Here is a 10922-nt window from a genome sequence, read left to right as displayed (position 1 = left end):
GTAGGGATGGGATCCATCACACAGAAGGTTGGTGCTGAAGCTGGTAGGATGGATCCACACAGAAAGGTTGGTGTTAGAGCTGGTAGGGATGGATCCACTGACACAGAAGGTTGGTGTTGAAGCTGGTAGGGATGGGATCCATCACACAGAAGGTTGGTGTTGAAGCTGGTAGGGATGGGATCCATCACACAGAAGGTTGGTGTTGAAGCTGGTAGGGATCCCATCACAATAGAAGGTTGGTGTTGAAGTTGGTGGGGATGGGATCCATCACACAGAAGGTTAGTGTTGAAGCTGGTAGATATGGGATCCATCACACAGAAGGTTGGTGTTGAAGCTGGTAGGGATGGGATCCATCACACACTGGTTAGTGTTGAAGCTGGTAGGGATGGGATCCATCACAATGAAGAGAATGTTGGTGTTGAAGCTGGTAGAGATGGGATCCATCACAGTATTGAGAAGGGATTGAGTATTGTTGAAGCTGGTGGGGATGGGATCCATCACACAGAAGGTTGAGTGTTGAAGCTGGTAGGGATGGGATCCATCACACAGAAGGTTAGTGTCGAAGCTGGTAGGGATGGGATCCATCCACATACAGAAGGTTGGTGTTGAAGCTAGGTAGGGATGGGATCCATCACTAGAAAGGTTGGTGTTGAAGCTGGTAGGGATGGGATCCATCACCACAGAAGGTTGAGTGTTGAAGCTGGTAGGGATGGGATCCATCACACAGAAGGTTGGTGTTGAAGCTGGTGAGGATGGGATCCATCACACAGAAGGTTGGTGTTAGAAGCTGGTGAGGATGGATCCATCACACAGAAGGATTGGTGTTGAAGCTGGTAGGGATGGATCCATCACACAGAAGGTTAGTAAAAGCTGAAGCTGGTAGGGATGGGATCCATCACACAGAAGGTTGGTGTTGAAGCTGGTAGGATGGGATCCATCACACAGAAAGTTGGTGTTGAATCTGAGGCAGGGATGGATCCATCACACAGAAAGTTGGTGTTGAATCTGGTAGGGATGGGATCCCATCACAAGAAGGTTGGTGTTGAATCCCTGGTAGGGATGGGATCCATCACTAGAAGGTTGGTGTTTGAAGCTAGTAGGGATGCTATCAGTTTCCTTTACCTCTTTACCTCACCGAACTACATATCAAATTTATCCAAAGATCCATCCGTATATACGTCTGAGAGGTCCCGTTTAAGAATGAACCTTCAGTAGCCCAGCTTATCATCAGAGGCAAAACTCAACGGATCGGGTGAATTAGGCTCGCTTGGGTCCTTGACACTATGTCATTGGTTCCCAGTTGCACAGATCGATGCTCATGCTGTTGATCGCTGAATTGTCAAGCAAGACTCGATTGTTCACAGACATCCGCCATATATAGTTGGGAAATATTATTTCTGACACTCCGGGGTAATTCAGAAGGCTGCAGTGTTGGGGAGTCTACATATTCTCCTGAAAGTTTGGTGGGGTCCCGACTAGGAAGCGTTCCTGGGAGGAATAACCCATTCTCGCCATAGGGCTGCGTGTAGAAGGGCAAATCCTGAGGCACGATGATGAGCCTTACCAGCCTGGACTGTGCTTAGGATCACTTTCGAACCCTCTTTGCTGCAATACTATATTTAATCTGGCAAAACATAATACTTTTATTACCCTCTGAAGGAATTCATTTTGTATCAATACAGAGCTCTTGTATAAAGAAGACATAAAGGACAAGTAACATAACAAGTAACACGTGGTACATAAAACAAGCACTCCGACATACATACATGAGATGTTCAACGATCATTAAAGACGATCAGGTGGGAGCAAGTGTGCGGGTACATGTGGTTAAAGGGGAATCACCCATTTTGTTCTTTGGGAGGTGGGGGTCAGCAATTTAGTATACATAAAATATTTTAAAATTATGCTTTAAAATACATGAGGAGAGAGGTATATTTGCAAAAGTGTCACTTACTTTGTACATACATTTAGGAGGGGCCATTCACATTGTACATGGTTCACCATAAAATTATCATCACAACCCCTAGCCATAAATTATGAACGGTCCCTAAGATGGCAGGGTCTTGGCAGGCACATGTGTCGAGACCTGGATGGATCATAAATCCTTTTCTGGGCGATGGGGCTAGCCTAGTGGTTAAAGCGTTCGCTCGCCACGCCAAAGACCAGTGTCCGATTCTCAATATAGAGTATTTAATGTAATGAAGCCCATTTCTGGTGTCCCCCCTCTGTGACATTGCCGAAATGTTGTCTGAAAGCGGCGTAAAACTGAACTCACTCTCACCAAATATTATCTTTTGTTCTTTCTTCTGGATACTGTCAGATAAAGAAAGCTAAAATTTGCGTGGATAATGATATATAATATATTCTGGCCAATGATGAGAGTAATGAGAATCAGGAGGATTTGTCCTCAGGTGATATATTGTGGAAGTTACTAGGACTGATTTATGATGTCATGAACTACACTGAAACTTACTAGGTTCCTCACCCACTCACCACCTCATAAACCTGTTTGAATAGCAAGTTATGTTAAGATAATTTTAAAACTAAAATTAACACACTTCAGATATCAAAAGCCAAAACAAAACTTATCAAACGTCTTCGGAGTGCGACACGCGTCTTCGCGTAGCCATCGGACACTGTCGAAATAGTATTGACCCGATATTTATCCAAAATTATGGAGTTTCACACCAAATGTCACAGAAGGCAGATTCATATGTTGTCCCTATATATGAATGTGTATACTTGGATTTGTTTTCCAGAATCTCAGCATAGTTTCTCGTCACGTTTGTTTCCAGATACTTAAGATAGGTTGGTTAGTTCCTTTGGACTAGAAAAGTCCGCTGCATTAATGTACGTTCCTTTTGGAAGCTAGGGAATTATAATCAGCACCTCCCCGAACAACTGGAACAATGTTACGATGAGAAACATATACTTTAAAGGACTCCTCTGTAATGTAGTCAACGCAAACCGTATTTTCAAAATGATAAATAAAACCTATATTGGCTGTACAAAATATCGCACTTCGGTCCGCCACATTTGAATGGCCCACACTTCCATGGATGTCCACAGAGATATGCTTACGTAGTTCTTTCACATACTGTTGCTGTTTGGATTGTGTGTCATTTGCAGTTACTGACAAACCAGAGGACTGACTTCTGTTTTATTCAGAGCAATTTGAGAAAAATTAATCCTTCGGTGGTTGTTGCTGCTGATAAAAGGATATTGTAAAGGCAAGATGACGTCAGAGTCGAGACGATACGTCATGGTCCAGTTGAACACGTGCGACGCCATTGTTCTGATAGATATAACTGATTGTTGTAATAATAGGGACACTCTATACCGAACATGATCCACACACTTGGTTGGTTTGCCGGCGGAGGGGTTAAGTGGGAGTTCCACAACATCGAAGATGACAGCATAATGTCTGCTTTATCAACACGTTTGGTATCAAAGGAACATTCACAGTGTTTCTGCGGACATTTCTGCAAACCCCAGTGGACAAAACTTCTGAAATGCTGTAAACCATCCTGGGGATTATGAAAGAGTATCAGCTTAGACTTGGTGCCTTGTAACTGGACGGTATCCATAAGGTGAAATCCACGCTATAGGACCGCTTCTGTCTGTACTTGTCCGAAGAATATGAAACGAATACTGGTTTATAGAAATGTGAAAGTGCTATTACTTTTAAAACCATCTCTGAGGGTCAGTTTTAGCTTCTGAGACATCACGATTGATGGTCTTGTTGTAGTTAGTGAAAGGGTGGTGACCGTCCACTTAGTCCATATCCGGTGCGACATGAAGCTGAACTCATTGTAGCATACCGTAACTGTTCCACACACAAACCGTAGCAATCAGCAGATATAGGCTGATACTCTGAATTTCCGAGGTGACGCCTCGCATCTGAAACTGAATAATGAAACCCATGTGTATATTACTGAACAGATAATGAGACATAGTTGACACATAAAGTATCCAGATAAGTGGTTGATACTGCCAAAAAATAATTGAGGAGTGCTGAATACTAATTGTCCGAGTCCCTTTGAAGTAACGAACAAGACATTAAATAAAGTGAACAAACAAACAAATCTTTTGTTTATATTTCTTTTCTTGATTAGATCTTTGACTTGTCCAGTAAATATGTATAATGAATGGGTATAGATTTGAGTAAATACATTTTCCCTGAAAAATGTAAGTAAATATACATAATCCTGACGGAATCGTGTAAATATGCATAATATCACAACACACAAACATAAAATAAATACTTACATATTTGTAACATATGCTATCGGGCCACGGATATCCACAGACATGCGTGTTTGGTTATCACACTTGTATACAAGAGAGATCTGAGATTTATTGCATGTATACAAACTTGTATGTGATTGGTGACTTATACGTAAAAGGGGGTTGATTTTTTATATACGGAGAAGGTGGTTGTATAGACATATATATGACGAGAGGTGGTTGGTGTACACAGAGTACGGAAAGGTGGTTGTATTGGGACATATATATGACGAGAGATTGGTTGGTGTACAGTCAAGATACGGAGAGGGATGGTTATGATGACATATATGAAGAGAGGTTTGAATTGTACACAGATACGGAGAGGTGGTTGTATAGGACATATATGAAGAGAGGTGGTTGGTGCCACAGATACGGAGAGAGGTGTTTGTATAGACTATATATGATGAAGAGGTGGTTGGTGTGCACACAGATACAGGAGAGGTGGTTGTATAGACATATATGAAGGAGAGGTGGTTAGTGTACACAGATACGGAGGAGGTGGTTACAATATAGACACATATGAAGAGAATTGGTTGGTATTGCACAGATACGGAGAGGTGGTTGTATAGACACACATATGAGAAGAGAGGCGGTTGAATTGTACACAGACACGGAGAAATGATTGTAATATAGACAGTATATGAAGAGAGTGAATTTGGTGTATACAGATACAGAGAAGTGGTTGTATAGACACCACTCCTGAAGAGAGGTGGCTGTATAGACATATGATATAGAAGAGGCATGTTGCCAAGTATACAGATACGGAGAGGTGGTTGTATAAGGAGCATATATGAAGAGGAGGGTGGTTGTATAGCACATATATGAATAGAGGTGGCTGTATAGACACATATGCATGAGAGGTAGTTTTTATAGGAGACATATGGAGAGATGCTGGTAATACATTTTTTGAATAGAGGTGGCTATGTATAGACATACATAGAAGAGGAGTCGTATAGACATATGTGAAGAAAAGGAGGTTGTATAGACATATATGAAGAAATTGGTATGTATAGACATATATGAAAGAGAGGTGTTTGTACTTACACATGACTTATACAGAAGAAGAGAGGTGGTTGGTGTACAGATACGGAGAGGAGGGTGGTATTGTATTGAGCATATGTGAAGAGAGAGGTGGTTGTATAGACATATATGAAGAGAGGTGGTTATCTATAGTATATATGACGAGAGAGGTGGTTAATATAGACATATATGAAGAGAATTAGTTTGGTATACACAGACACGGAAGGTGAAGTTGCTGACAATATATATAGAGAAATGGTTGTGGTTGCACTACATGAAGAGAGGTGTTTTATAGACTTATATATAGAAGAGAGGTGGTTAATTAATACACAGATACAGGAAGATGGTTGTATGAACATATATAGAGAGAGGTGGTTGGTGTACCTACAAATGGAGAGGAGTAAGTTTGTATAGACATATACAGAAAGAGAGAGGTGGTTGTATACATTGCCATGAAGAGAGGTGGTTGTATAGGACATATATGAAGAGAGGTGGTTGGTTTTAGAATCTGGGAGAGGTGGTTGTATTGACATATGAGAAAGAGAGGTGGTTGTATAGACATATATGAAGAGAATTGGTTAATATAGACATACGCTAGAAGAGAGGTGGTTGTATAGACATATATGAAAGAGAGAGGTGTCTGTATAGGTATATAAGAAGAGAGGTGGTTGTATAGGCACGTATATGAAGAAGAGGGTGGTTGTATAGACACATATGAAAAGATGTGGCTGGTGCACACACAGATACGGAGAGAGGTGGTTAGTAATAGACATATATGAAGAGAGGTATGTATAGACATATATGAAGAGAGGTGGTTGTATAGACATATATGAAGAGATGTGGTTGGTGCAACACAGAATAGGAGAGAGTGGTTACATAGACATATATGAAGAGAGGTGGCTGTATATGACATACACGAAGAGAGGTGGTTGTATAGACATATATGAAGAGATGTGGCTGGTGCACACAGATAGGAATAGGAGGTTGGTACATAACATAAGTAAAGAAAGGTGGTAAAGGTGATAAATTAGATTCGAAGATTCACAGATGTACGATGATAAAGCAGATACACTAACATATACAGAGGGATGGGAGGTATGCACTGTCTTAAGTATCATTAAGTAGGATTGTGTATCAGGTCTCTATCGGGCAATACCTGGTCTTATGTATCATTAAGCAGGATTGTGTATCGGAGATCTCTATCGGGCAATACCTGTCTTATGTATCATTAAGAATTGTGCATCAGGTCCCTATCGGGCAATACCTGTCTTATGTATCATTAAATAAGATTGTGTATCAGGTCCCCTATCAGGGCAATACACCTGCTCCATGCAAGGCAAGGGCAAGATCAGCAATCGCGTCCCCATCGGGCAAATACCTGTCTTATGTATCATTAAGTAAGATTGTGCATTAGGTCTCTATCGGGCAATAATTCGTCTTATGTATCATTAAGCAAGATTCAGAAATCAGGTCTCTCATCTGGCAATATCTGTCTTATGTAACGCCAAGCAGGATTGTGTATCAGGTCTCTATCGGGCAACAACACTGGCCCTATGCATCATTAAGTAGGATTGTGTATCAGGTCTCTATCGGGGCAATACCTGGTCTTGGTGTATCATTAAGTAAGATTTCATGCATCAGGTCTCTATCGGGCAATACCCAGTCTTATGTATCATTAAATAAGATTGTAAGTAATCGGGTCCCATCGGCAAATACCTGTTCCATGTACTGCTTGCCAGATCAGCACTGCGTCCCCATCGCAAGCAATACCTGGTCTTATGTATCATTAAGTAAGATTGTGCATTAGGTCTCTATCGGGCACACTCTGTCTTATGTAACACAAGCAAGATCAGCATCGGTCTCTATCGGGCAATAATTCGTCTTATGCATCATTAAGTAGGGATTGTGTATCAGGTCCCACCGGCAAGACCTGTCTATGTATCAATATTGCTAAGATTGCAGTAATCGGGTATCCCATCGGGAAGCAACACCTGCCCTATGCATCAATAAGCAGGCCTGTGCATCAACCTTAATGCAAGGCCCGTCCATGTATCAATAAGCAGATTGCGCATCAGGGTCTCTATCAGCAATACCTGTCTTATGTTTCATTAAGTAAGATTGTGCATCAGGGTCTCTATCGGGCAATAACACCCCGTCTTATGTATCATTAAGTAAGGTTGCGTATCAGGGTCTCTATCTGGCAATACCCGTCTTAGCGTATCATTAAGTGAGGGGATCGAAAATCCCATCAACACACCTGCTTGATGTGTCACCTTTGCAGACTATTCAGCTTTGAACTACTAAAATCATAACCCAATCCGATAGCAACCCCAACCGTATCACCGATTTTGTGAACAGGTTGCAAATGGATAGGTCCGATGGCCTTCCATAGATTGTGCATTGGGCTCAATACCGACAAGCCACCATACATCAGCACCCAAAACGCAATGAGACCCCACCGCAACATCGTGCATCATTCTTTCCTCAAACGCAAATGTCCTGTATCAATCTTTAGTGGCCGCGCATCAGACTCACTGGACAACACCTGGCCTTCGATGGTGTATCACCTTTGTAGGCTGTGCATCAGACTCTAATTGACAAACACCTAGTCTGATGTATCAATTTTGTAGGTTGTGCATCAGACTCTACTGAACACCCGTCCGATGTATCACCTTTAGTGGTGGCTGTGCATCAGACCCCACTCGGACAACACCCAGTCTGACGCACCTTATAGATTACAAAGCACCAGGACGAATTCACTTCGGACAAATGACCTGTCTGATGTATCACCTGATTGTGTATATGACTTTACTGGACAAACACCCGTCCGATGCACCTTGCAGATCAGTGCACACCCTAATCGACAACAGAGCCGTCTGCTGATGTATCACCAGATTGTGTATCAGCTTCGTACTGGAGCCGTAAATAATTCCGTCTGATGTATCACTTTGTAGATTGTGGTATTAGACTTTACTCGGACAACAGTTGTCTGATGTATCACCTTTTGATTGTGAATCAGGACTTTAATTGATTGAACACCTGTCTGATGTATCACCTTTTAGATTTCAGTAAACCAAGGACCCCTACTGGATGCCAACACCTACTTGATGTGAACACCCTTTAGGATTGTGAATCAGACTCACTGACAACACCTGTCTGATGTATCACCTTTGTGGTTGTGCATCAGACTCACCACACCTGTCTGCTGTATCACTGGTAGGCTGTGAATTAGACTCACCGAACACATGCACCCTGCATCACCCTTGTGGACTGTGTATCAGACTTACCAACAAACAGCCGTCAGACGTAATCACCCTGCAGATCGTGCATCAGACTCTGCCATCGTTCAGCTGTCTTATTGTATCACCTTAGATTTCAGCACCACCTACCGGACAACACCTGCCTGATGCATCAATTTCGGAGACTGCGTATCAGGATCATTGGACAACAGCTGTCAGATTGGTCACCCAGTAGATTGTGTACCAGACTCTACTGGACAACACCTGCCTGATGCAATTTGTAGGGTGTGCATCAGACTCTACTGGACCACCGATGTATCAGTAGATTGTGTATCAGACTCTCACCGACAACACCTGTCTGATGTATCACCTGAGATTGTGGGAATAGACTCTACTGGACAACACCTGCTCTGATGTTTCACTTCTAGATTGTGTATCAGACTTCTATTGGACAACACATGTCCTCTGTATCACCTTGTGAAAGACTGTGCACGACTCACTGGACAACAACTCCGGTTCCAAGTACCACCTTGTAGATTGTGTATCAGACTCTACGGGACAACACCCGTCTGATGTACCATCGAAGGAAATGCTAATCACAACTCCCACCGTGAACACCCGCCCGATGAATTACCATGCAGGATTTTGTATCAGGACTCTACTGGATTAAACACCCAATCAGATGTATCAATCACCTTGTATGATTGTGTGCATCAGACTTCCACCTGACCAACACCCGCCTGATGTATCACTTTCTAGATTGTGTATCAGACTTCCTACTGGACAACAGCTGTCTGATGTATCGTTCCGCAGATTGTGTATCATAAGACCAGCTGGACAACATCTGCCCATGCATCACCCTGTGCAGACTGCGTCAGACCCCACCGATAAACAACCCGTCCGACGTATCACCTTGTATTGTGTATCAGACTCTACGACAACACCCGTCTGATGCGGTTCACCTTGTAGATTGCTCAGACTCCCACTGACGTAACACCTGTCTGATGTATCACCTTGTAGATTGCATCACACTCTACTGGACAACACCTTGTCTGATCACCTTGTAGATTATGCATCAATTCCACTGGACGTCGAATCTGGTCTGACGTTCCAGATTTCAGGGCATCAACTTTACTGACAAACACCTGATGTATTACCTGATTGTGCATCAGACTCTACCAGCAACACCTTGGTTCACGCATCACCCTTGGTAGATTGCATCACACCTACCGGACAACACCCGTCTGATGTATCACCCAGATTGTGTGTATCACTAATTTACTCGGATAACACCTGTCCACACCACGCAGATCGTGCAATGACTCAACTGACAAACCCGTCTGATGTATCACCTGTAGATTGTGCATCACACCTACCGAACCCGTCCGATGTATCACCTTTACATTGGGTGTGTCAGACTCCTGTTTTACCAACTTGTCCGGGATGCAAATTCGCAGACCGTGTATCACAATTTCACCGACCCGTCCGGATGCACTCTGTATACGCATCAGACCTCTCACTGACAGCACCCGTCCGATGCAATTCACCCGCAGATTGTGTCAGACTCTACTGTGACGTTAACCCGTCCGGATGCACCCGCAGATTGCGTCAGACCCTACCGACAGCACCTGTCTGATGCACCTTGTAGATTGTGTCAGACTCCACTGACAGCACCATATTCGATGCATCAAATTCTGCAGATCAGCAGTCACACCTACCGACAGCACCCAGTTCGATGTATCACCTTGCATTATCAGTAGTCGGGACTCCACCGGACAACACCTGTCTGATGCACCCTGCAGATCAAAATCAGACCTACTGGATACCTGGTCTGAGGGACACCTTAGATTTGTGTGCTTGACCTTAATAGACAGCACCTGTCTGATGTATCACCTTGTAGACTGTGCACACACCCCACTGTATCAACACTCTGTCTGAGATATCACCCAGAGATTGTGTGTCAGGACCCTACCGGGATGCACCTAGTCTGATGCATCACCTTGCAGACAAGTCGACTCCTCACTGACAGCACCCGTCTGGATGTATCACTCATTGTGCATCAGACCCTACCGGGACAAACAATCTGTCTGGATGTAACACTTGCATATTGTGTAATCACACCTCCGTCTGGACACACCATGAGATTGTGCATCAGACCCCTCACTGACAACACTCTGTCTGATGTGGACCCTACAGACTGCAGTAACAGACTCTACTGGACAAACACCTGTCTGATGTATCACCTTGTAGATTGTGAATCAGGACTACTCGGGACAACACTGTTCATTGTATCAATTTTGTAGATTGTGTATCAGATTCTACTGCTGGACAACACCTGCCTGATGTATCACCATGTAGACAATATGTATCAGACTC

The 10922-nt window shown here is 43.2% G+C and overlaps 1 long non-coding RNA gene across 1 annotated transcript; it reads right to left on the bottom strand.

Annotated features, from left to right (window-relative positions):
* Positions 1 to 8935: 8935 nt before the first annotated feature.
* On the bottom strand, positions 8936 to 10808 carry LOC124266019. The gene is made up of 3 exons (XR_006895617.1): positions 10774 to 10808; positions 9283 to 9336; positions 8936 to 8951 (listed from the first exon to the last, which is right to left on the bottom strand). It is a non-coding gene; the product is annotated as an uncharacterized LOC124266019 (long non-coding RNA).
* Between the last annotated feature and the right edge of the window lie 114 nt (positions 10809 to 10922).

Source organism: Haliotis rubra, unplaced genomic scaffold (genome assembly GCF_003918875.1).
Source record: "Haliotis rubra isolate DU_JTF1 unplaced genomic scaffold, ASM391887v1 Scf1227, whole genome shotgun sequence".
NCBI classification, from domain to species: Eukaryota; Metazoa; Mollusca; class Gastropoda; order Lepetellida; family Haliotidae; genus Haliotis; species Haliotis rubra.
This window is presented reverse-complemented; position numbering and strand designations above follow the sequence as displayed.